This window comes from Vicugna pacos, chromosome 33, assembly GCF_048564905.1.
Source record: "Vicugna pacos chromosome 33, VicPac4, whole genome shotgun sequence".
Lineage (NCBI taxonomy): Eukaryota > Metazoa > Chordata > Mammalia > Artiodactyla > Camelidae > Vicugna > Vicugna pacos.
The window spans coordinates 2,526,525-2,554,279 of NC_133019.1; the positions used below are offsets into that span (position 1 = coordinate 2,526,525).

Below are 27,755 nucleotides of genomic sequence, written 5' to 3' on the forward strand. Positions count from 1 at the left end.
GGGGAAGGCGGTGGGGAGGGATAAATTGGGAGTTTAAGATTTGCAGATACTAATATATGTAAAACAGATAAACAACAAGTTCATACTGTAGCACAGGAAATTATATGCAATATCTTGTAGTAACTTACGGGGAAAAGAATATGAAAACGCATACACGTACGTTCATGTATAATTGAAGCATTGTGCTGTCTACCAGAAACTAACCCAACATTGTAAACTGACTATACTCCAATAAAAATATATATTAAAAAAACAGGGTAAGTGAATTGCCCAAGATCACACGACTAAGATGGGCTGAATCTGGGACTTCAGCTCAGAAATGCGTAACTGTAAATCCTTTAGTCTCAGCCATGACTTTCTATTGTCTCTTTGCGCTACTGGTAATTACTTCACTATTGTTTTCTTGAGTTTATAGTTAAACCTTAGATTATTCCCAATTTCACATACGGACAGTTTGGGTTTCCTACTGGGTATGACTTCCACCAGGAAGAGACGGTTTTATGTCTCTCTAACACCCCTCCCAAAATGAAAAGAATGCCCTAAATATAATAATTTGCTTTTCACGGTTCTCTGTAATCTCCAAAATATCTCTTCATATGTATATTCCCTCACTTCCTCCCTATGAGAAGAGCAGGCTAGTGTTGTCTTTAATTTACGGGTAAGAAAGCAGAGGCATGCGGACTTTTACGATGGCCTCAGTTAGCCATTGGGAGGAAAAGAACCAGCTTCTGTTCATTTCCTTTCTGGACCAGCGTTCTTTTGTGTTAGGCACTGTTAACCGCCTTCCTAAACGCCAGTTTTCCTTGCTCACAGGCAGAACCTCACCCCACGTTTGTTTAGGACTCAGAGGGGGTCCTCTGATTTTAGGAAACTTGAGCTTGGCCCTTAATCTGGGGTGGGGGGACATTAATCCCACTCCAGTCAAAGAGATGTAACAGGGAAGGCTTTTTCTCCCTGGTGAGAGAAATGCCCCATGCTGCCCCTTATTTCCTAACTGGAATGCAGACCTGATTCTTGGCGCTGTGGTAGCCATCTTGTGACAATGAGGAGGTGAACAGAATTACACACACGCTGAACTGAGCCCGAACCTCACTGAGCTGTTGAACCAACATGAGCCACTGCCGACCACCACATCTTTGACATAATAAAATATAAAGCAAACCCCTGTTACTTGTAACTGAAAGAGTTCCTACTGATTTCACCTTCTACTGAACCCGTGAAACGGCACTCAGCAGGAGGCCCATAGCCGTGCTCTGAGTGACATGGCCAGTAAACAGCCCAGCACATGAATCTTCATTATCATTGCAAGTATCACCATTATTGTTACCACTTTATTTTAAACACTTGCAGATATGATGTTGTGTTTGCACTTGGATTCCAAGTCCCCACCATGGAGAGTGGACATACTTTTTGGAGAGTAAAGGCTGTTCTGAGTGGTCGTTACTGAGCCCGGTGCCAGGCCTGTGATCTGAGCTGTTGCCGTAGGCAAGTCTTTTTCTGCGTCGGCTTCGCCTTCTGTAGGCAAACATAGCCGCGTCCACTGTCTCGGCTCAGAGTTCAGTGTGAAGATGAACTAGAGGCAGGAGAGGAAACTGAAGAACAAGGGGAAGGGAACACACATGGCTTAAATGATTATTGTGCTTTTGCATCGTGTTTGGCATTTTATCCATGAAGCCTCATTAACTGAGGACCTTCACATGGTAACAACTGTCCTCCCAGAACGCTGAGGGACACGCTGGGGGTGTGACAGGGTCACCGAGGCGTCTTGACTAACCCCACACCCACCGGGGACTTGAGGTGGGCATGTAAAGTGGGACGGGGCCGCCTTCCTCGGCGCCTCTAGCAGCGCCGGGCCACAGCCGGGCAGGAGGCCCCTCCGAGGCCACGGCGCGAGGTCACAGGGAACGGAGTCAGTGCCGTTGGCTTCTTGGATGAACCGGGTGGGAGCGTTCGGTCCTGACGGTGACTGTGTGTTAAATTATAGCTACAAAAGGAGGTTTGAGCCCAGCCCTCGGGCTCTGTGCCGTCAGCAGTGACGCGGAAGCCCGACCCCGCTCTCCCCAGCTAAGGACAGGCACGTTCGGCCAGAGGAAGGGGCGGAAGGCGCCGGGCACGGGCCGAGCGAGGACCGCGCACCCCGCAGAGAGAGGGGAAGCCGCTCGGAGAGTCCGGCCCGCGAGGAGCTCCCTTCCAGGCCCGGGCGGCGCGGGACGGAGCCGGCCAGGCCCCCCACCCAGCCGCCCGCTCAGCCGCCTCTCAGACTCCGCGCGGCTTTGACTCGGCTCCGGAGCCCTGGACGGACGCGTGCCGGGACCTCCCTTAGGGGCCGTCGCAGGCTGGTTCACAGATGAGTGAACCTCAGGCCCCGCCCTCAAGGACCCCAGTGTCCACAGGGAAGCTCCGGGAGGTAAAGCCCTTTATACCAAGTGTGACAAGCACGGCATTGACCTCACGACGTGTAGCTGGAACCTCTGGGCTTCGCTCACGCCTTTATGTTAATCAATAAAGTCTTCCTGAAAGACTGAGACACAGCTTGATTTGAATGAAGCACGGAGTCCCTCCAGTGAGACACACTGCTACCCAAACTTGGATCATGTGTGCAGAGCATTTAATGCACTGACTGCTACCCAGTGAGGAATTCAGGCTCCAGAGCCAGAGGGTCTGAGTTCAGTCCTGCCCCCTCCACTTCTGATCTGTGTGTGTGACCTTGGTCTAGTCATGGGCCTCTCTGTGCCTTGATTTCCTCATCTATAAAATGGAATAATAGTTGAACTCACCTACTGAGTTGTGTAGAGGACCCAATGAGTTAACACGAGTGATGTTCTTAAAATATGCCTGGCGCAGAGTCAGTGCTCAGGAAATTTTAGCCTTTAATGGGAATCGTGGCATGTAGTCATAGTAATGAGAGTAAGCTGACGTTGGAAAAGCAGAAATAGATGCAATTATCCACAGGGAAGGCCCAGAAAGGGGGGAAACACAGGCTTTGGGATCACTATGTGGTTGATGGGAGTGGCTATGCCTGGATGAAGGCTTGAAAAACTCCAAGTTCTCCATTCTTCTCACATTTACTTCTGGTCAGGGCAGACCACTGTGCTTCCAAGAAACTCCAGAAAGGAAAAATAAAGGAAAACGAAACCATTGTGGAGAAGATCATTTACTGTATCTCTCCAACCTCAACATTCAGCTAAAGCGAACCTGGGATGGGGCAAGCAGTCCGATGTAATCTGAAGTGACTCTTCTGTTTGATATAAAGCCATAGAAAATGCACAGGGACAGTTTAAAGAACAAGCAAGGCTAGTGAGCTGCATTAAAATGGGGATGAAAAATAACACAGAAAATGCTATTTATTGTAAAAATTGCTGGCGTGCTTAGAGCTGCTTTGATCATCTTTGCGTCAAAGAAAGCAGAGCCAACAAAGTGAAGTTTCAGAAAAGGGCAGCAAAATGATCAGAGGCATGATGGGTGAAGGGAGGTCTTTATCCCTAGAAGGAAAGAAACAATTGGGAAAAAATGCTCTGGCTTAATAGAGATCTGGGGGATAATGAATGGCGAGTGGCAGCCATTCAGGTGCTGCCCTCACCCCTGTCCCAAATCACAAGAATGAGAAGGAATTTGAAAGGACTGAAAATAGATAAATGGACATCGTATGTTTAAAGCCTCAATTGGGGGAACTGGCAGCCTCAGGGCATTTTTGAAGCAAACAATAGAGTGACTTTCTAAAAAGATCAAAAGTTGTCCCCTTGCCCAATGGCATCTCATCATCCGGGGGTGTTTGCTGAGAAACAGAGGAGCAGCGGCCTGCACTAGACCCTCTGCCACAGAGAAAGTCCACAGGGACTGTCTGTTGAAATGGAGGCAGAGAGAAAGGAGACTGAATTTATTTCCCCTTTGGGACTCAGAAAATGCAACGGGATGGAGTCGAGGAGACACTTTCAGATTTTAGATGATGTGAGGATATCCTCCAAGTACCCTACCCAGCCTCTTGCTCAAGGAAAAAGGAATTCTGTCTTGGCCTTATCACTCCAAGGCGATGCGGGACCCGCTACAGCCCCTCCCCAGGGAGCTTGGTAAAAATGCAGAATCCTAGCCCGCCCCCTCCCAGACCCCAGCATCAGAATCTGCACCGCAACAAAAATCACTGGTGGTTTGCAGGCACATCAGAGCTGAAGGGCTTACAGCAGCGTTGGGGAATTCAGAGAAAAATAAGGTGTGCTCAACCTCAGCTGTGCCATTCACTCCAGGGGGGGACAGCCAGTTATCTGATCTCTGTGAGCCTGAGTATCTTCCTCCAAAAACTGGAAACTGAATTCCTATGAGTATTAGATCATGCACTTAAAGCATTAGGAAATGGATCTGACATGCGATAAGAAGAATTCAAACAGTGTTGTGAACTTGTAGATTACCACTGACATTTGTCATCGTCCAACCACCAAGAAATGGGGAGCCAGGCTCAAGAATGAGCTACAGTGCTTTAAGAATGGAGAAACTGCACAGGCAGAAAGAAAAAGAGACAAGGACAGTGACTCAGCATCCCAGCTGTGAGGCGTTCAAGAGACGGAACAAGGGACAATGGAAACTTGCTACACTGTTACAGAGGATGTCAGTGGCTTTATATAAAGCTGAGCTGTGAACAGGCTTAAAAGACAGATAAATGGGTTACAAGTTCACTAAGAAAGAACTGTATTCAGTATCTTGTAATAACCTTTAATGAAAAAGAATATGAAAACAAATACGTGTATATATGTGTATGACTGGGACATTGTGCTGTACGCCAGAAACTGACACACTGTCACTGACTGTACCTCAAAAAAAAAAAATTTAAAAAAGAAAGAAAGAAAAACAATGCCTGACTCTTGTGTGCCTATGTGTGCATCTTTTTCTTTTTCTTGGTCATTTATCAAGCATTTTGGTATTATTTGATTTGTTCCCAAAGTTGTTCATTAAGGGAGGTTAGTTGTTTTAAATTTTTCTAAATAAGTATGCTTTTACTTTTTAATAAAAAACTACTGTATAGTAATCACCCAGAATTTCTCACTCATTTTACCAAAGTGCAGTTCAACTCAAGACTCCAGTTACTCCTGTAACAGTTACACCATCCAGTACCATCAGGAAGAAATAACTCAGTGATGGTGATGGTCAAATAGAGAGAGGCAGAGATTTTCATCAAGCTCAGATGCCTAAAATCATGGCAAGGCTGTGTCAACAACAGTAAAAATGATACATGTTTTTCCTAGAGTTTACATGAAGGAGAACTCGGGGAGAAGATGCAATTCCAGTTTGGAGGTAAAGCAATCAGACGACCTGAGGGCAGTCTTTCGCTGTCCCGTCCCCACAGCCTGACCTGGGCACTGAATTGGCCAGCTACGATGGAGTCATTGTGATCTGTTAGCTCATCCTCTCACCACCTAAAACTCTTTGGAGCAGACACTCCCTCCCATCCCCATCCTTACCCTCCATCTAATTAACAGCATGGGCAATAAACAGCCTGCTATTCACAGACAGGTCTATCCCCTTGTCAAAGGTCTTGGCTAAATCATTCGGATTGTCTGTAATAACAATGTTAACGACCCTCTGCATTAGCTTCGGGTTGTAAAACATCTTTCCTTGATGTTTGTTCAATATTTTCATGAGACCTAGAAACATCTGTTGCAGAATCCAGGATACTAACAGGACCCTGGAACCAGCGTGACAGTTCACGCTGGAAGCTCAGCTGAAAACACAAATACGTGGATCCCTGATCTAGCAAACTCTCAGAAAGAGAAATGCGATCCTGAGCCATCACTGAGACTGTCTAGAAGATTTCTCCCCGGGAATATACACAGACCTGCAACAGAAAGTTGTGGTCTCCGAAATAGATCTATGTGCTTTGGTAACTCTCAACAGAATGTCCACTAGGCAGTGCAGGTGAATCTTGCAGCTAAACTCCCTACTCTGGTCCCGAATTATGTATTTTATCAATATGTAGATACGCAGGAAGACAAAATAATGAACAGCTTTACTGATAGGGAACAGGTTAACCAGTGAAAGACCATAAAAATTGTCAGAAGCCTTTATAGGGAGTATTAAAGAACCAATGAAGATTATTTCTTTCATGAAGGAATGCGTTCCCTCTTACCGTGCTTAGCAGTCCTGAGATTACAAGGAAAACAAGTAGAAAAGATATCCCCTTGCGGGTTTCCTCCCAGAAAAATGAACAACTATCTTCTGCTCGTTCATCCAAAATCTCTTTGAACTTAGGAGAGAGCTCAGTTCATAGATGGGCTTTTCAGAAGGCATCATTTTTGAGTTCTAGTTCTTTTTCTCATTCAGTCCAAATTTCTCTTGCTATGTCCGTAAATGCCATTCTAAACAGCCGTCAAATCTATACAATCGTATGAAATTTGCACATTCCGTACGGAACCTGGGGGCTGGAAAGTAGCTCTGACGCCTTTTCCCTCCTGAAGCTCAGACCTCTCAGCCCATGTCCCATATTCTTAACTGTCTACGTAAGTCTGCCCTTGGATCATCTCATATCACCCGACATTATCCAACTTAAAGTAGAACTCGTGACCTGCCCGGCCTTCTCCCTCTACGTGTCTCCATTCCAAATACCTCAAGCGTGCGCTCAGTGACTGACTCTGCTGTCAGCAGTACCGTGATACACAGCTGAGAGTCCAATTCATTATTTAGAAATATTTCTGTTTCTGAATTGCCCATTACAGTTGCTCTTCCCCTCTAATCCCAATGTTCATAGCCTTATTTATTCATTCAATAAATGTTTTAGGGGCCTACATTCATGTCTTGGTCAGCACCTTTGAAGGGTATACCCCAGGAGTGAGAAATCTCGGAAAGTAGCTTTGCAGTCTGAAACCCTGCTTTTCATTCCCTCACTCTCTCATAGCATCAGTGTGATCTGTTTCCACTCAAGTTGGCTGCCAGAGAGTAAGGTGAACTCTTCTGCAGAAAGGTGGCATCATTCAGAGCCTCAATTCTTCATACTCAAGGTCTAGAGTTAAAAACATATATTACCAGACACATTAGAAGACAAACCAACAGGAACAGAAACAGGAGGAAGTAGTCACAGATGATACTGACTTGGGTTTTCAGAAATGAACTTTAAATAATTAATACGTTCAAGGAAATGGTGACAGGATAGAGAATTTCGCCAGAAAATGCAACCTATATAAACATACCAAACAGAAAGTCTTGAACCAGAAAAACAAAGTCCTGAAATTATAAGTCCAATAGATGAATTTCACAGCAGATTGGATCTAACTAGCTTCATGAGGCCAACATAACTTTCTACCCAAATGTGACAAAAACATTATTAAAAAAATGAAAAGTAAAGCCACCTTTTTAACAATCACAGTTTCAAAAATTCAAAATAAAATAATCAATATAATTCAGCACATATGTAAGCTGAATGAAAAATATCTATTATCATTTCATTAGATGTGGAACATCTGATGCAGAAAGTTGATGACATTCAACAACCATGTGTGATATAAAAAATTTTAAAAACCTTATCAAAACAGAAATCATAGGGAGATTTCTTAATTTGATAAAAATCATCAACAATAAAACTATGGCAATAACATTTAATGAAATTTTGAAGACTTTTATTTGGGACCAAGGACACGACAAGGACAAGCACTATCATCACTTTTGTTCAACATTATAATGGCGGTCATAGCCTGTGCAATAAGGCAAGAAAAAGGGGGCTATCGTGATTGGAAATAAAAAAATAAAACCTTTATTATTCACAGATGGCATGATGGTGAGCCTAGAAAACGTTAAATAATCTATGGAGAAACAACTGCTACAATTAACATGCAGATTTAGCTAGGTCATTGGACATAAGGTTAATTATACAAAAATCAATCATATTTCTGTGTACCATCAACAAACAATGAGATTATTAAAATACAAAACATATCATTTACAACTTTGTATAACATCAAACACTGAGGAATAATTTAGCAAAAATGTGCATTTATACACAGAAAACTACAAATCATTATTAAAGGAAATTAAAGAAATTGCAAATAAATGAAGAAATTTGCCATGTTTATAGATCGGTGATTCAATGACTCAATATTGTGAATATGCTAATTCATTTCTAATTGATGCATAGATTCCAGGCGATCCAAATCAAGATCCCAGCAGTATTTTGGGGAGGGAAATTGACCAATTGATTATCAAAATGTGACAGAGTGAAAATAACCAAGGCCATCCGAAAAAAGCAAGAAGTTGGGGGACTTGAATTACTGGACACAATGACTCATTACAGAGCTTTAAACTATGCTAATTAAGAAAGTGTGATATTGTGCAGGAACTTTAGAGAACCCAGAAAGAAGTCTTCATACTTCCATTTGGTTTACAAAAAGTAGTACTGTGGTGGTGTGAAGAAAGGATAACCTTTCCAATAAATGACATTGAATAAATTTAATATCAATGTGGGAAAAAATGAATTTTTACTCCCTAGGTCACACCATATTCAAAAGCAAATTTCAGATGTATTTCAGTCTCTGATTAAAATAAAAACAAAGATTCTAGAAGATAAAAAGAACACTATCCACATTACCTTGATTAGGCAGAGACATAAATGATACTAATGAAGAGAAAAAGATTGATGAAGTGGGCTTTGTTAAAATTAAGAATCTCAGTTTCCACATCTAAGAAAGTAAAAACTTAAGCCATAGAGCAGAAGAGGATATTTGCAATATATGTAATTGAAACAAGAATGGACTCACATATAGAATACATAAATAATAACTTTAAATCAGTAAGAAAAACAACAAACCCTCAGTTAAAAATAAGCAAAAGATTTGAAGAGAAATTTCACAAAATATGATATCTAAGTGGCAATAATCACATAAGAAATTTATCTAGCCATCAGAGAAACCTGAATACCAAGATGCTAAAATATCACCTCATGGCTCTTGCGTTGAGAAGACCAATAATACCAAGTGTTGTTGATGAGACAGAGAAATGAGCTGGCAGACGCCACTCGTGGGAGTGTAACTGGTATAACAGCTCTTCTGCAGTATTTCCTGAAGGTGAATATATGACCTAGAAATCCCACTCCTAGGTAAATATCCAATAGAAGTGTGTACATATATACCCCAAAATACACACATGAGGGTTTTCATAGCAGCCCGATTTATTTTAGATGCAAACTGGAAATAACTCAAATATCTATGAACACTACAATGTTTAGATTATGATGTATCTATGGGATAGAATACTACACAGAGATGAGAATGAACAATTTTTATTTTTACTTGAAGTGCAGTTGATTTACAATGTTAGTTTCAGGTGTACAGCAAAGCAATTCAGTTATACATATATACACATACATATATTTTCAGTTTCTTTTCCATTATGGCTCATTACAAGAGACTGAATATATTTCCCTGTGCTATATGTAGGTCTCTGCTGTTTATCTATTTTTATATAGCAATGTATATCTGTTAATTCCAAACTCCTAATCTATCCCTCCCTGCCCCTTTCTCCCCTGGTAACCAGTTTTTTTTTTCTATGTCCATGAGTTTGTTTTTAATTTGTAAATGGAATTTGTATCATTTTTTAGATTCCATACAGAAGTGATATAATATATTTGTCTCTGTCCGACTTACTTCACTTAATATGATAATCTCTCGGTGCATCCATGCTGCTGTGGATGGCATTTCTTTCTTCTTTATGGCTGAGTAGTATTTATTATATATACACCACATCTTCTTTAACATAAGTGCATCCTACAGACATATAATTGAACACTGGGAGTCAGATACAAAAGAATGCACAATATATGATTCCATTTACATAGGGTACCCAGACAAGCGAAGTTAACTGATGGTGGTAGAGCTCAGGATAGAGATTAGCCCTGGTGATCAGATGGGCACACAGGAAGGGGCGTGGTCTTGGTTCATGTCTTATTTCTTCCTCTGGATGGTGGTTCCATGCGAGTTTTGACTTCATGAAAACTAATTTATACGTACATGTTTGATTTGTGCACTTCTCTTTATATAGATTATACTTGAATTAAAATATTTCTTAAAAGATGACTTCCAAAAGTAAGGGAGTGATGGTAGTATCCAAAATGTTAAAAGAGTAAATAAAATGAAGACCGTGAATGACTATCATATTGTTTACTGGAGGTTTTTGATAATCTTGACAGGAACACGTTGAGTTTCCTCGTACTAGCTACGACACTCTTCAAGTTCTCTACTCTATTGCAGTAACCTTACAGGTCTCCCTGACTTGAGCATCTCCCCAATTTTAATTCACCAAGAATTTTTATGCTGAACAAACCTCATCAGAGACTTCTTTGCATTATGTAATTTCCCCAGGAATATAATGATTTTCTATTTTCAGCCTTATCATATCCACGTTTTCCTTCTTAACTTGGACATTCCTCCATCATCTACCACTCTCTAGTTTGAAAACGTGCTTTTGACTGCCTGGTATGAGTTCTCCACCTTAGTCTGGCTGACTTCTTTACCAAATTCCGTATTTCATATTCATTGCCAGTCACATTTCAGTATGACTGTTAGTGTTACTCATCCGTTTACACCCACCATTGATACTGTAAAATACTGTAGAAATGCCAGAATGCCTTCTAGTCCCAAAGGAAGTCTCTGATGTCCATGACCACTGGAGAAAAGAACCCTGTTGTACAGAGAGAAAAAAGTCAGAAAACACTCCTCTGGTAACAGAAAGAGCTAATTACTCGCTAGCTCTGAACCCACGGGATAACAGGGTTAACTAGGGGCAATCTTCAATGTGCAAAGGAACCTTGTGAGTTCTGGCTCTCTTTTAAGTTATGAAGAGCGTCTCTCATCTTGAAATTCACCAGCCCCACCTCCTCCAAGGATATCGTCACCTTCCCCTCAAAGCTGCACTTCCAAGGCTCTGCACACGAGTCAGTGTGATTACCATCCTCCTCCTCACCCAAGGGCTAGCCTCTCTTCTGCGCCTCGTTCCTTGTCAAATGCCATGATTCTGACTTAACTACACCCCTCGCACCCCCGCCCGCTTTCAGCCGTGCTGTCTCTGAGCTGGTCCGGGTTCTTACTATCTTCTGCTTCAACAATTGCAGCAACTCCATAATGGAATCCTCTCTTCTATAAATTCCTTTACAGTCTGGCTTCCAGAATGCCAGAAAAACCTTGCTGTCAATACTGCTCAAAAGATCCCCTGGTCCCTCATTGCCTCAGAATAATACCAGTGGCAGAGCCAGGCGTCCCCGTTCCTGCGTAAGCCTCCCCTGAAGGGCCTTGGCCTCTTCACTTATCTGTGCCCTTTCGTGTCTGTGAAAGTCCTGGCCAACCCCAAGGCTTTATTAAAATTCTGCCCTCAAAGTCTTCTCAGGCGTCCAGTCCGCGTTCGCTTGACTCCGTCCCCCCGTCCCCATGCCCTCCGATTGTGGCTCCTATTTGAGCATCCATCGTGGTCCGGCTTGTATCTCAGGTACCTACAAGTGTCTGTCTCTCAAGCGAAGGAATCATGTCTTAATCACCTTTGTGCTTCTTCCTTCATCACCCTCAGTCTGGCAGGTGCTGATTGTTAACTAGCTTATCTCTTAGGGCGGCAGCCACAGCCATCATCTTCCCGGGGCTCCAGGTTTACTTGGCTCACACCATTTACTTCTCAAAGCAACGCTAAGTAAAACGGTGCTGTGGCACAGAGAAAGCAAACCCTTGCAGGCGTCAGGCCGCCTGCATATCGTCTCCAGCTGTGCCCCTAGCTTGCTGTGTGACTCAGGCGAGCCACGTCGTGCGCCTGGTCCTCAGACTCTGCGCTGGAAAAAGAAGGGACCCGAGGCCAGTCAGGGACTAGGGATTAAACACGGGAAGTGGTCACTGACGCTCTGTGAAGAGTGTGTCATGGCTGGGGATGGCCAGCAGCGCCTGCTCTCCTACTGGTCGAGCTGCCGCCACACTGCACCCCAGCGTGGCGTCCCAGCAATCGTCTCACGTGCATTTGCAGCTACTGATGGTGGGCACCACGTGCAACCCGTCATGCTGATAATGCTGTCACCGCCCCCTCCCCGACGCAAGGTGGCCACCACGAGCGTATGAAAACTCCATGCACTTTAGGACAGCCCGTTAACTATCAACAAGGCACTTCTTTTTAGTTAAATAATAATGATGATGTGAAAACTTACATCCAAAATGTCTCTTTCTGCCTCAAGCCGTTGGATGCCTCAGCAGTATGTGGGTACTGTAAGTGAAGTAAGAAAAACTCAGTATGCAACATTCAGACTGACAGAACAGATAAATTAGGGAGAACAGTGAGTCATCCCATCTCCGCAGAATTCTTCACTCTGACATCAGAACTCTACAATAGCCAGCTCCTCAAGGGGCTCTAAAATTAAGCTCATCACCAGACTGTGCGTGTAAATTCTTGGGACGGCACCCCCTGCACGGAGCGAGGCTTTCCTCGACTGACTGGTCTCTGACTGGCCTCTGCTTGACGTAGCTTCTCCCTGCTGGACGGATCAGTGAAGGACGTCACCCTCCTTGGGAAAGTGTACAAATTAAACCAGCAACGCGGTGCCCAGAAGACAGCTATAGAGAGCGCATACCCTCACGTGACCTCAGACATGTGACTGTCACATCTCAGATGATAGTCTTGTGAGGCTGAACCCGCATCCCTTCCCAGAAGAGGGGGGCTGAGTTCGACTCTCAGTCTCAGCTGGCAGGGGGTGAAGGGGAGGGGCTGCGTGCATCAGGCAGGTCGGGGACAGGGTGGGGAGGAGGTCCCTCTATTTCCACGTCTCAAGGGCTCAGCCCCCGCGGACAACCTGCTTCTCTCTCTCCTGCTCTGCCCCCAACTGTTCCAGGATTAGTTTTCGCCTCCTGACTGACAGAGCCCTTCAAGCCAGCGTCCCCACCCCCGTGTCGTGTGCTCGAGCATGACGAGACAGAAGGCCCAGAATCCATCACGGGGCGGACCAGCGGGGCCGCGTCCTCCACCTCACGGCGGCTTCTCCTCCGCACTGCCCCCCATTCCGTTCCGCCGCGGCTGCTGTGAGCCAGCGGGTGATGTAACTTTCCTATGGAGCCTCCTATTTAAAACCCTGAAGGGTGACAGCCCAGATGACAAACAGGCTTCAGTCTGTCAAGGGAACATGTCACAAGCGGCAGCCCTTCCAAGCTGCTGATTCCTTTTCTGTAAAGAAAAGGCTTCCCGTCAGGGCTGCACTCAGAAAGGGGCTGTCAGATTGTCCCGCTTTTCTTGCCCACTGCATCCTGGGGCATCCATATTTCCATTGATCTGGGCACATTAGCGGCGTACGCATGCGAGGCATCAGCTTGTCAGACGGTCCAGGGTAACTCTGCACTCACTGAAACCTCCAGCTCACCCACAAAGCGCTCGGACTTAGCCCGGCCAGCGCCGGGCTGCGTTTCCGCGCTGCGAACAGCAGCTGCACCCGGGACTGAGCGTGTACGTGGCGGAGGCGTCGTCTCTCCCCCACGGTAACTGTTTAGAGACCCTGTCTGTCGTTCACCTACAAAGTAAGCGATGGTAGCTCCTGCTGCCAACACGTCACCTTCGGGTTTCATCTCACCCGACACTCGGATGCAACTGTAACAAAACAGTAACCGCGCTGCAGAGGGAACAGGGATCACGTTGGCTGTCACGGGCTTGTCTGCCACAAATCCACCTGTGCTGGGACGCAGCGCCAGCATCGCTCCAGGACTGAGCCTTCCTGGGTCCTCGTTTGCACCCTGTTGTGGACACCTTGGCCTGGACCATTCAAGCGGGTCTGCTGCCTCTAGCTTAAAACAATGTGTTTTGGCTAATTACTCCCAGTCCACAGCCCCCTCCCGGACCGACCTGGACCTGGTCAAGGGGAAGGGAGGAGGGACGCTGGCGTGCTGAGGGTGTTGTCACCGGTCTGCTCCCATCCTCTGCCTTCGCCTGGTCCCTCCGGGATGCAGCTTGCTTCCTCCAGTCCTCGTCATTTCCCAGGTGTCCTCTGCTGATGCCCACCATCCAGCTTGTCCTTTCGGCATCACCTTTGTCCCAAGCACAGGCCATCTCAGTCCTGTATATGCTACTCTCTCCTCTTTCAGCGCCTCCCTGGGGGCTCAGGACCTCACAGCTGCCCCCCCGGGACCACACGGGGTCCAGGGTTCTGTGAACTGCCCCCCAGGCCCCTCCTCCCCTTGGATGGCCCCACAGCTGAGGCCCCCACTGCGCACAGTGAGTCCGCACCCAGGGGGAACTGCATAAGCCTCCCCTTTCTCCTCGTATCTGAATCACCTGTGGTGCTCATCTGCCACCCGTCCGCCCACCATCAGCTCTGGGCCGGCGTGGAAGGGGCTCCCATGCCTGGGCCCGTAACATTCACATGGTCTCCACGTCCACGTCCGCATCCCTCTAGAAGCCACTGGAACCAGAAAGGGTTCTGGTCACCTGCTCCGGTCGTGTAGAATCTAACTTTTACACCGCCGTATGCTTTTCCGGCCAGTCTTTGCTGTGGGGTACAGTTTATGTCCTGACACTTTTCTTCTCGCCCAGAGCCCAGCACTTGCAAATCAAGTTTTCACTTTCAGCACTACTGTTTCTGCCGCACATTAAGTGACGTATTTAATAAGACAATGGGCTCCTTTGTTTTAATACTTGTCCACGCTCCCCCAAGGCCAATGCTCATAGGAAGCTGTTGCCTAAATTTTGATGCAAAAGGTCATAGGTATCAGGAAACTGGGTGTTCTGGGATAAGGAGAAGAAGAGAGAGTTTATAGCTAAAATTTTCATCTACTAGGTTCGTATGAGAAAGCCATCCTTTTTTCTTTTGTTGCAAAGCAATCTTGATGTACACATGGGGCGTTGTTGTCGCCACCATTACCCCACCGTCAACTGCACATACGTAGCACGCGGCAGTGGAACGGCGCGTCTTAAGCTCTTTCATCATAAAGGCTCTTCATATCCATGGTTAACAGCATAGGCTCCATCATGGTTATGTGTCTGCAGACTAAATTCTGTACGTACCATGTCACGTCCCTCCCAGCATCATTGCAACTAAGTGGCCAGCTCCCTGGGGCGAGCTCAGCGTCTCCTGTGTTTGCTGTGTCTCTCTGGTACCCAGCACGCTGCCTGCATCCTGCACATAGTAGGTGCTCTCAGAATGTTGGTTGCTCGATGACGAACTCCCACCCTTTCGTGATGCTGAGCTTGTGTTTCTAAGCAGAATAGGATTAAAATGTCCAGGTTCAGGCTGTGTCTGCCCAATGCATGCACCCTCCAAGAAGGAGGCGTGACTCTATGACAAATCAGAATTTTGGAATCCTTATTGCCACTGCTGATGGGAAATGTAAGGTGGTTTGTCAAAACGAACTGAGACTGCAGCTCAAAAGCCTCCACCATGCTGAGTCTGACTTAACCTTCCTTTTCAAACGGATACACCTACTTCATCACCCATTGCCTGTGACATTAGGAAAAGTACTTATTTCCCAGACTCTCATGTTCAGACTGTCTTCTACTTTGGTTTCTCCAGAACCTTATCTGCTGGCTTAAAAAACAAACCGACCACCCAAAAACCAGATTTGAAATCCACCCCGAGAAAACGGGACAAACTTAAAAGGTCCCGCTGAAGAGAAGGAGAAGTTTCTGGAAGGAGAACGTCAAGACCAAGCCCCCACGTGCCCCCTGACCGCACGACGCGACGTCCTCACCAACACAAACCAGGTCTTGGCAGCGCAGGTGGGGCTCAGTTACAAAGCACTCAGGCAGAGGACTCAAGTGTCAGCTCTTAACAGCGTTGCCTCTCACAGGAAATACAGACTCACGTGGGGCACCAGCTGTCCTCAGGCTGAGATTAGCGTGTGCAGCAGTGAGGAGGGAAGGCTCTCAGTAGACGTGGGAGAGGATTTGGGGGATAGGTGGACGAAAGCCTCCTTCAGAGCTCAGAGGCAGCTGGAGAAATTGGATCCAAAAGAGTGGTCCTGAGGCTGCCCCCCTAGACATGCAGCCGAGTAGACTTCTCCCTGCTTTGCTCGTAGAACAGCCACCGCCCCCCTCCCAGATGTGAGCAGCCTTGGAGAGCCGGCTCCTCACCTGCCCGGATATTTAACCTGCCCCTGCAGGCGCAAAACAAGGCCAGGAGCAGACAGTGAATCCCCCATGCTTTCCTCCCCACATCCCTCCTCTAGAGCTCACACTTTGTTCCTCTCACCACCATTCCAATTTTAGTCAGATCTGTAGGTAACACGTCCTATAGTTTGTGAGATATTTTAAAATCGACTCGATTTGTGTTATTGAGATACATGCATTTTAAAAATGCATTTGTAGCAGCGTGAGTAATAACAGAGGCCCATATAGGGAGGTTTCCGTATGTTTTACGAAATGATACAGTTACCAGACCGCCTGGGTTTGAAGCCTGCCTCTGTTAACTCCTACCTGTGTGACCCAGACCTTGGTTTTATCGTTCTCAGAGTGGAAATAATAGAATTCTATTTCATGGAGTTACCATGAAGATTAAATGAGTTCATACAAGGAAGGCTCTTAAGAGCTGCCCAGAAGGTAATATGTGCTTAAAAAATGTTGACTCATATTAATATTATTTGTCCCTTTTCAACTCCTCCTGCACCATCCCGTTTACACCCCAAAGGAACGTCTAAGGTGCCCCGTGGGGCTCAGTCAAGATCACAGGAAATTAGGGTCAGAAAGGTGCCCGCTGGTCCTGTCTCACCTCGCGTCTCAGCTCGAACATCGCTTTCCCAGAACAGAGGCTCCGTTGCCCATCCTGGTCCACGTGCCCCCCGCCCTGGCCACTCCCGTCAGAGCGCTTTGGTAAATTCCATTTCTAGCACACACCGCGGCCTGTGCTGGTGTCATTCATTTGTGCATTTGTTAAATGTTTACATACCGTTTCTATCTGAATAAATGCATGCAAGCTCACACACACACACACATGTGCGCACACACGTGCGAATGTCTTGTGTTGGTCCTCTCTAGACTATAAAACGAGTTCAAAGCCTTGGTCTGCCTTTACCGGCTGTCCCCTCCAGTGCCCCACACAGAAGGTGCACGTCATAGTTAATGAGTATCTGCTGAATGAATGAACACATGAACGAATGAATGAATGAACGCGGTTACTTTGCAGACAAGGGAACTGGAGCCGCGGGGGTAAAGTACCCAGAGCAGGACGGGGAAGGAGAGTCAGTCCTACTGCCGCACCCCCCGTCAGCAACGGACTGGGAAAACAGCACACGGGGCAATGGCAGAACTCGGGGCGCCCCCGACACTTGCTCAGGCGTCCGGGGGAGTCAAAATTATTCTCATGCTTGCGCTAAGAATGCCATTTGGTTTTTCCGCCCCGTTGATCCTCGCACCGGCGACACAGGAGCGACGGTGAGTAAACACGCCAGCCCCTCAGCGGGAGTCACAGCAGCGGCACCAACCGCCCTCATCGCCGGCGCGCTCCTCCTCCCTGCCACATGCTCCCTGTAAGAAAAGTAAAGAGCCAGTCACTTAAGAATGCCCTTTCATGAAACAGTAGAAATCTCAGCCCTTAAATGCAGACCCTTTCACTATCCCGGGTGACACACTGATGCACCCAGAGAGACGTGTACCACAAAGCAAGCAGGATGGTTATTTCAAGGGGAGGCACACTTGTGAGTGAGTTGTGAGTCCGACTGGCCACTTTTTCTGTTGCGGGAACACAATGCTCGAAAGAACAAATTCTAGACAAGCCGCGGTTATTCAGACTCAAGCATTCGGGAGACATGTTCTTTAAAATGAGCAAAGCAAGCCTGTCACTTAAAGGAAGACAACTGAAACTGTGTGATGCCAGTGAGAACATATAAGCTTCTGAGTGAAAAACACAGAATTTGTTAAAAGATGTGTGTCTGCCGCCGTGAGCTTGACAGCCTCCCAATACTCAAAGAGGCTTTTCTGATATGATCAGCAGTTATATGAGTAAATGTGACTTGTTGATACGGTATTAGGAAATGTGTCAACTTTCTGAAGGTCTGAAACACTCGACAAGCCAGTATCTTCCAAATGGCTGAAGTCTGATGTTTGGAAATCGCACACGTGGGTAAGAGGTCCACCAGGAGTACAAGACTGACTCTTGGGTGCTTATATAACAGACTTCAGGACATTCAGGGACGAGGTTTCAGAGTCCGTGTTGCGAGTAACCTTTTAACAACCACTGCCACCTTAATAAACATTCTCCTTTTCTTCACTTTCCCTCTCTAATATGGCTAATACTGAGAGCGGTATTTTACACATGATAATAGCTCTTTGAGGACTTCAGTTATTTTGAAGTGTATGAAGGGGTCCCAAGACCAGAACGTTTTAGAGTTGCTGAATCCGGGCACAACACGTGGTGTCGACGCTGGGGGAAGGATGGGTTCCGAGGCCGTAGAGCTCGCGCCATCTTGCGATGTGTGATCCAGCTCTGCAAGGCCCCCTTAGTATTGTTTTAGAATTAATAAGTGATCTTTGTAATTTAAAAGTTAGTCAACAGTGCCCACAAGTAACTTACTGATCTGAATATTGGGTAGGAAGCTTCAGGGCTGAGAATGACAAAGACTTCTCTCTGCTCAAGCGAAGTGCGCGTCTCTGGTTGCCTAGGGCTCTGCTGTCTCTCTCTTCGCTCCAGGACCCAGGCCGCTGCAGCGCTGAGCCCGTGAAGCGCCACTGGTTGCCATGGCAGGAAAGGGGATGCAGTGAGCTGTCCATCTCAAGAGGACCGGCTCTTCAAGCTCTCACCAAGCCGTGCTGTGGGCCCTCCCACTCCCATTGCCTTCAGCCAAGCAAAGCTCAGGGTCCTGCCTACCTTCAGAGCCGTCAGGGACCTGCCGCCCCGCCATGAAACCACCACCCGCGAAGCAGGAAGGCTGGGACACGGGGGCGGTGGGAGGCAGCACACACCAGCGTCTCTCATCATGGCTGCACTTTAACGCTCCGTTCCAAACATAAAGCCCCGTTTCTAAGATCTGCTGTCATCTGACTCTTAATTTGTTCATACATAACTTTTCATAGTCAAATTACTCTGTGCAATCTATTTTGTGTTCTTATTTGACATTGTTTTAAGTATCTCCTTAGTTCTCATTTTTAATTTTAGTGTCAATATTAAATTTTACTGTCGATAATTTATTCTAACTTAAAACACTCCTTAATCGTTGCTTGTTTGAGGGGCGGCCAGTCTTTCACTATTACAGATGGCGTGGGAATGCGCGTCATCGTAAGGACACACTTTAAAAGACGATCTTTTCCAGGTCACTGAGTCAAGAAGCACGATGGGTGTTTGTGAGGATGTGTGTCACGCGATGCCCGTTTTACAAACGTCCGTGGGGGAGGACCTGGTCTTACTCACTTCTGTAACCCCAGAGCCTAACAAAATACCCAGTTTGGTCAACAGTCTGTATGTGTTCATTGAATGGACGGCTCCTGCCAGATTACTTGCCAGAATCCCTACGCCAATTTACAAGGCCACCAGCGCAGTTACACTGCTCTTACGGACGCTTTAATAGTGTGAGCAGTGAGCTTCTGTTCATTTGTTCAGTGATGAGCAGGACTGAAAAGAATTCCAAGACTTTTCTTTCACTGTCAGTGTTTTCTTTCACACGAGCTCCCCTTCGTAAAGGGGATCTGACCAGCCCCCTTCGGAACTCACATGCTGCCTTTCCTTACTTGGGCTTTCAAAGACGCGGGGGCATCAAACGGCGGACTCACTGACAGAGGAGAATGAACCAGGAGTAAGGGGAGATGGGCCAGTGGGTCCAGCTGAAGGCACCGAGCACAGAATTGCATTATGATGGTTGTGATGAAGATGATCGTTACGATTGGTGGCGGCAGCGGACAGCACTTACTGAACATGTTTTGTAAACATTCTCTCTCGTCCTTGAAGCACTATTAAAAGGTAGATACCAATATAGCTCTATTTTTAGGTGAAAAACGTGAGGCTTAGGAAAGCTGCACTTGCCCCAGACCACGCAGGTGGGAAGACGCAGTCAGGTTTTGAATCCGTGTTTGTTTGGACGTGGTGCCTGCAGCCTCCCCGCTCACTGGAGGCCTGTCCACGACCCAGAGCGGAGTCGGGGAGGAGGGGCGCCCGTGGACACGCCGCCCAGACACACAGGCTCTGTGGGGCGGGGTCTGCAGACAGGCACTCACCCCGGTGCAGCCGGGACTCCAACTGGGACGTGTGACCGGGCGCAAGATCCCGGCTGCACCTGGGTCACGTGACCAGGGCCAGGGGGCTGTGCGCTCAGCTCATGGGATGCTCTGGGCTCCAGCACAGCTTTGACTTGGGTGGCAGCAGTTCCAGCCATGGCCTTTCACAGGTAAAAACCGGCCACAAAGACAGCGGGCAGAGACCTCCTCCTTCGCTCGCCAGCCGGCAGCCCTCAGTCACACGGGACCTTTACCCTCCAGTTAACTGGAAGGGAATAAAATTTAGACATCAGTTCCCTCAAGTCCCCACATTTCCCAGGCTCAGTAGTCACACGTGGCCGGGCTGCTGTGCTGGACTTCGCAGATCTGGACCGTGTCCGCCATCACAGAAAGTGCTGTTGCCCAGCCCGGCAAGGGCCCTGCCCCTCCGGGGGCGCCAGTGGCAGCTGAGGCTTCCCTGGGGGGCTTTTGAGGAAGACAGACTCCCAGGCGCCGCCGCAGCCCTCCTGCCCCGGAAGCTCCAGGCTGGGGACGTGTGAACACCCGCAGCTCAGCCACAGCGGCGGGACGGGCGGGCTCCGCAGCCAGCGGCCGCGCGCCGCCTGCGAGCACCTGGCTGCCTGGGCCTGCCGTCTGTCGTCCTCGCTGCAGGCGCTTCCCCGGCCCATTGCTTTCCTTTTCCTTGAGTTCTGTTCATTTTTGGTTCCTATTAATATTTAAAAGATCGGGCTGGTAGGAGCAATGCCAGCTTCGGTTCTCCCTGGGGACGGTCCCAGCCCTCCACCTCCCCGCCCCGTCCCGCCCCGTCCCGGGGCTCTGCCGCACCCCTCCTCCCCCAGGCTGTGGTTTCCCCACTCCTGCTCTGAGCCCTGCGGCCTCCTTGTGAAGGAAAAGCCGGGCTGGGCTAACAAGATAACTCACAAATCTAAGTATTGGAATACTGATCTGAGTTCTGCTGGACTAACTCGTAAATCTAAGTTAATTAGTGTTGGTTTGCTGTTCATGTTTTTTGCTAGCCAGCTGGGTTTTCAAAGAGATACATCTGGCTTTGGAATGTTGGTTTGCTGCCTCCCTGCCTCCACTTTTGTGATAATGATACTGCTAAAGCTGTTCCATGCCTATTGGCCGAATACCCCAAGCTTGCACTTCACCCTATAAAACCTCACGTGCACGTCTTGGAGGTGCTCGGAGCTTCGGAGCAGAAGCCCCTCGGAGCCCGCCGGCGTGATACATCTGAGTGCTCCAACCCTCCGAGTGGTGCTTGTTTCTTGGCTGGCCTGTCGTTTCCTTAACAGCCTCACAGGAAAGGGAGCAGAGAGACTCCACCCTCCCGCTTCTACAGAGCAGCCCTGTGTGACGGGGTGAGCCAGGCACTTCTGTGCTCCCAGGCAGTGATGGGGCCGTCTCGTAAGGCCTCATAAATATTTAACAACAAGCACTTTGTAAAGAAGAATGTGATTAAGGGCGGTGCTGCCGGCAGCTTCAAGGTGCCTGAGAATCAGGGGCTGCGGGCTGCTGTGTGGACACAACACTCTGCAGCCGCCCCGGGCACGGGGGCTCCTTTGCTTTTAGGGGGACTCAGGACAGAATCCCTGCCCTCCCTCAGAGGAATCAATCTGGATCCTCCAACAAATCATCGTGTCTGAGAGAGAAAAAGCAGTGACAGACGCAAACCCACAGACACACTCACCCCCACCAGGACGTCCACACAGAGCGGAGCCCACCCGGCCTGCACCGAGCGGGGCCGCTTCTGTTCCAGTGCTACCAGGTGCGCTGTTTTCTCGCCAGGAAAGCCAGGCCCGGGCTCCTTACTCCGACACCTGGAGCTTTATTGATACGCGTTCAGTTTTCTTGACTCTGTGGATTGAATGCGCTGCATGGCAGTTCAAACCCCACGGTGAGCACGAGGTGATCGCGTTCTTCCTAAGAGTAAACGGTCCTCCGCAGGGGACTGACTCTGGGCACTGGGGGCTGGGACGACGTCTTTTCTCCCAGATGATCATCACTGGAGGTAAATGCCTGGAAGATTGATGTTCCCGATGCATAAAGGAAACTTCAGTAAGTTTCCGAAAATACCTCCGTCGGCCGTCCCTCGTGCAGCCAACGAGTCACAGGGACTGGAAAGTGAACGTGCAGGGGTGTGTGTGTACCTCCTACACTTTCCCCCCAAATAGTTGCTGTAAAGATGATTGGAAGGCTCATCGACCAGCTCAGGATGCCCCACAGAAGCCACTGGAGGCACCCGTGTGCTTCCCACCACAGAACACGGCTCCCGCCGGGGTCTGCCAGGAGAGGAGTCGGCTCTGAGCCCAGGGAGGATTCAGTTCTGTATGAATAAGCCCGTTTCCCTGGAACCCACCTTTCAAGGGCAGAACAGCGGCCCAGGACTCCGCACACGCATGGGAGCCCCTTGTGTAAAGTAGGGACCCTCCTGCTGTTTTGCAAGAGCATGGGCGGGAGAGCCGCGAGCCTACCCCTACAAATGTGCACTGTGCAGCTGGCCCGAGCCCGACCCTCAGGCCCCAGAGCAAGCGCCTTCCCGTGCGTGAGCTCCGCCCACGTTATCACCAAGACGCTCATTTGAAAGGGAGTTACTTGGGACCCGGAGTCGAACTTCCCCATAGAAGTGATGCCATAGATAACGCCCTAGCCGGCCCACAACGCCTCCTCCAGCCCGCCACGTGCTTCCAGGATCCTGCAGTTGCGAGGAACCTGGTGGGAAACGGTAACTCTTCAACACCAGTCATCCAGCCAAACCGCAGAACAGTAAGATGAAGTGTCTTTTTTCTTTTTTTACATGAAAGTTCATTCTTGAGGAACGTAGATTAATTGGAGGAAGATAAGGAGGTGGATGGAGCCTGTGTGGTGCTCTCGAAGGAGGCTCTGGCTTATCTCAAGGGCTGTTGAGGCTGATGGCACTGGTTCTTCAAGGCACATCGTTTCGCTCGGAAAGCCCAGGGCCTGGCTCTCTCCCGACGCAGGTCCACGTCCAGCACTACTTCTCCTTATCCCCCGTAATTAGAGTCAGCTTCACGCCCCTCACCAGGTAAGAGAAAGAGCGAGACACACCGGGGGGGGGGGGCAGGGAAGGAAAAGGAAGGAGACAGACTGGAGGGAGAAGAAGAGGTAACGTTCTTGAAGCAACTAGGGAAGAGCTAAAAGTGAAGAGAATAAATTAGGAGTTTCAAGATTTGTGAGTGGAAGATTGCCTTGAGGGAGCCAAATAAATCAAAGAAGCGGGGAGGTGGGGACCGGAGGGGGGTAGCGAGGACATGTGTCTATGCCAATGGAGCAGAAACGCTGTCTTAGGCAGTTCTTTGCAGGTCATTAGAGGATGCTCTTTGCTGCTGACTGAAGCCATAGACAGGGGACAGCCTTGGGGTGGGCGGGGTGAGGTGAGGACAATGAACACCTGCCCCCTCACAGAAGGACTGACGTGCGAGTGCTGACTTCAGGAGCTAAGAGACAACTCTTAACGTCCCTGGAGGTGCATTACCAACTTTGTGGATGACCAGGAGGTGTCGCCGTCTCACATTACCCAGGCTCCCCACCGGGGGGGTCTCCCCATCTTCCAGCATCACCCCTTCCTTTGTCCAGAAGTCCGGTCCCTGCTTCTGTCTCCTCGCTCGTCCTGGCTTCTGCCCTCCGCCCTCTCGCTACCTTCTTCTCCACCTTGGACCATGGTTCCTCCTCTTCGCTCCCCAAACAAACACCACCATCGCTGTTGAATTTAACAGGCTTTCACCAACGATGTTAAGAGGGGGAAATTTCACACTGGGGGAGAAACGATACCGAATTGTTTCTAAAACACCATCAAATCTGCCCCAGCACAAGGATTCTCTTTCTATGGTCTCTGGGCACCTCCCTGTAGCCACACAGATCATCCGCCATCCCTAACACACCCTGCACTGTCTTCCTCCCCACGTTCCTGGCGTAGCTAGACCCTTTTCCTTTCTAGGTAACTTCAGTAACTTTCAGGAGAGAACAGAAATTGTCGACATGTGAGAGCTGATCGTCTTTCCCCATCAGGGGTAAAACAGGGCAGTTTTCCCTGCACCTTCCTCTACCGGGTGAGAAAAGACAAGAGCCGTGGGAGAGAATTCTCAGAACCACAGTCCTGGTGAGAACAGACTGGGCCCCGCAGGGGCTGGGGCCCTGCGGCCCAGACCTAGGCAGGGGCGGCAAATCCAGCGGGGGGTGGGGCGGGGGAGAGCCGTGAAGAGGGCTGCAAGATGGAGGGGATGGAGTGGTTTTTGGAGGAAGGGAACCTCAAGGCTCCAAGAGTCACCGAGTGTTTCAGAACCCCAGGCTCTGTCCTCAGACCCCGGCAAAGACGGCTCGGCAGGGGCGGCACTGGGACTCCAGCTTGGACGGCACCGCTCTCAGTGTGACCCAGCTCTTGCATTAGACCCCGTGGGTCAAGGCTCCCGCCCTATTATGCAGAGAGATTTCGCTCTCTTTTGTCTCCATCTGCCTCAGCCTGGCTAGGCTTTGGAGCCTAACCCAAAGGCCTATTAACTGGCTTTCTTAAACAAAAGAGCCATCTTCCCTGAGATAAAACCTCACGCCCTTACAATGCACAGGAGGATGAAGTCATTTATTTTTTTAAAGAGCAATCTTTTCCTCTCAGGTCTGACTTATTATATGTGTTCCCTTACAGTCCACAGGGTTTCCATGTAATCTCCACGGGGGGATCCCCACCCCCCAAACCAAACTCCCATCCTTCAAGTAGTAGCTGATTAATGGTGAGCATAGTTTTTAATTGCCACCAAAAGAAGTGAAAAAAAGAGGAAAATGTTGCACCTGGAAGGCTGGACCCAAGCCAAACAGCAATCGTCTTCCCATTACCGACCGCAGGACCCGGGAGAGGGAAGGCGTGCGCAGGACCAGGGAGACCAGGACACACAGAGTCACCCAGGGGCCAGGCCTCAGTGGGCGAGGAGCCTGGGACAAGAACCTCTGTGCAGCAACAGCCCCAGCCCTGTTCTCTGAGCCACGGTGGTCCTTATTCTCCTGACTCAGTTCCCTGCACCCGTGGCTTAACTGGCAGTCTTCCCTCTTCCTCCCCTTCCTGCATCGTCTGGTCGGGTGGGGTGGGATGTGGGTGACGATCTGGGGGTGGGAGCTCTGCCTTGAACTTCCTTGACCCGCCCCAAGTCACTGAGAAGAAGGAAGTTGTGTCTTCTCTTCTTGAAACACCTGCTTGAAGATTCCTTTTGTGAACCCAGAAGAGAGGGGATTACAGAATTCATTTTGCTCTTATTTTAGTGGTAAATCCGAAATATAAAAAAGATTATTCAGAGAGAAAGTTTGCGTGAATTTTGAAAAAAACAGCTCCACTGTAAAGAAGGATATCATTAAGTAATGCAACCGACTATTTAATTTGAAGTTGATTCGACCTGGTTTACAATAATACAAAGGATTAGGATGTGGAAAAAAAATTCTGCCTTTTCTTTATCATCTCATGTTGTTTTAAATATTTTTCATAAAGCGACAGGGAAAAAAATATGTAAGTGTTAGCAGAGGTGCCAAGACACTGTAGGTAGGAAATTTCAGAGTGAGTGGTCAGAGGCATGGAGATTACCAGAGAGAATTAATGAAAACAGCACACAGCTCTGAGCACTTCAGCTCCCTTCAAGAATAAAAGGGTCAAGGGAAGACTTGATGAGTTTTTTAGGTTTTTTTTTTTTTTCAAGAAAGAGCTGTCGCCATGCTTCCAGACCCAAGCCCTAGGGGAAGGAGGCTGCTTTCCTCATTTCCCAAGAGAGCGGCTGGGATTGTGGTGGGCAGTATGAGGGAGAGCAGAGGATAAATCAGACGGTGATGCCAGCTCGCTATGGGTAGACAGGGGCCTCATCAGGAGGAGGGGGGCCAGAGCCAGTCTGAGTCCTGTCCAGGAGGGCTCCTGCCAAGGTGAAGGGGACAGGACAGCGAGGGTCCCTGACAGTTCCCACCACTGGGGACCACGCATTTCGTTCTCTTGATGTGGGCATGCACCTTTTTTTTTTCATCTGGTAGGTCCTAATTCTCCCCACCCATGGGAATCAGGGCCCAGTTCCCATGACCCCCCTCCCTCTCCAGTCCCCCCGCCCACCCTCATCAAGACTGCTTGCAGGATGGAGGTGCGGAGCGGCGACTGTCAGGCCGTCAGAAGGGTGATGCGAAGTTAAATCAAGTTCAGAACAGTGATGAAAATTCCAGACGGCATATCCCAATTCCCTAACTCAGATTCCATCTGTGCCTTGAAGAGAAGACTGATGACTTAAGAGCCGACCTGATGCTGAGCTGCGGGCCTCGGTACCCTCCCGAGGATGGCTCACCGCCCATGTGCCCCCGAGAGGCCAGTGTGTGCACCCGTCTAATAGGGAGCAAAAGGCACACATAGGCCTGGGGACTTTCACCCCCACGCCGGGGGGGGGGGCGGGTTGGCTGCAGCAGAACGGCCAAAATAAAACTTGGAAAAAATGGAATAAAATGTGAAATCTTGCGTTTTAAACTCATTTCATGGGGCTGTTTCCCCGAAATCATTTCAAACTTGTTTACATGCTCTTTTTTTTCAATGTTTTTTCCTTTTTTTTAAACTTTGTTTTATTGAGTTATAGTCATTTTCCAATGTTGTGTCAAATTCCAGTGTAGAGCACAGTTTTTCAGTTATGCATGAACATACATATATTCATTGTCACATTTTTTTCACTGTGAGCCACCACAAGATCTTACATATGTTTTCCTGTGCTACACAGTATGATCTTGTTCATCTACTCTACATTTTGAAATCCCAGCCTGTCCCTTGCCACCCCCGCCCCCTTGGCAGCCACAAGTTTTGTTTACATGCTCTTTAATGCATATTATTGGTCTTGTCATCTTTGGCTGGGATTTCAAGGAGACAGTCCAATCAAGAATATTCAGGAATCAGGTGGAAACAAAAGACCCCTCAGAGATGGAACTAATTCCAAAGTCAATAATCATTTTAAAAAGTGTTTTTCAAACGACCAATTATGCTCCATTAATTAGTTATGAAATGAATCTAGTGAATTATTTTTAAGTGAAATTGAATGGATGGGAGGAAATAGAGGAGAACAGAATAGAATATAGAATGTCAGAAGGCATCACCCAGAGCGGGGTTAAATGTTGTTTAATGATGATTTTGTCTGTTTTATGCATATGTGTGTATCTATTTGTCCACGTGTTCTGGGTTAAGCAGGTAAAACATATTTCATACAGTATCTCATTGTCAAAAAAAGTTTGAAACACTCCAAAAAAGAAAAAGGGATACAGACAAAATCCATGGAGGAAAACCAAGTCAGGAGTCCTAGGTAACATCAGAGATAAGACACAGGAAGGGGGAGGACGAGGAGCCCCGAGGGATGAGGTCAGTTCCAGACGCGACTTCAGCTGCCCCTGGAGTTCCTTCCTAGACTGGAAGGCAGTGCGTGCAGCCAGAGTTCCTTGAAGGCGTCTTACACCCGTCGCTTTGTCAACAGCGGGAAGAAGGGAAAAAGAGAAACAGGGAAGGGGAAGGGACAAGGGGAAGAAGAAGAAAGGGAAGGGAAAGATTTTAAAAGCCAGCAAGTTAGTGAAGACAACTGGGGAACGTTTTAAAACAGTCTCACCCAGGCAGCCCCGGGGGACAGGTGTCTGTA

The 27,755-nt window shown here is 48.2% G+C and overlaps 1 long non-coding RNA gene across 1 annotated transcript; it reads right to left on the reverse strand.

Moving 5' to 3' along the window:
• Nucleotides 1-1,311: 1,311 nt before the first annotated feature.
• Nucleotides 1,312-11,011, reverse strand: LOC140691179 (uncharacterized). Its single transcript, XR_012066709.1, has 4 exons — nt 10,865-11,011; nt 10,560-10,650; nt 9,618-9,737; nt 1,312-1,592 (listed from the first exon to the last, which is right to left on the reverse strand). It is a non-coding gene; the product is annotated as an uncharacterized lncRNA (long non-coding RNA).
• Between the last annotated feature and the right edge of the window lie 16,744 nt (nt 11,012-27,755).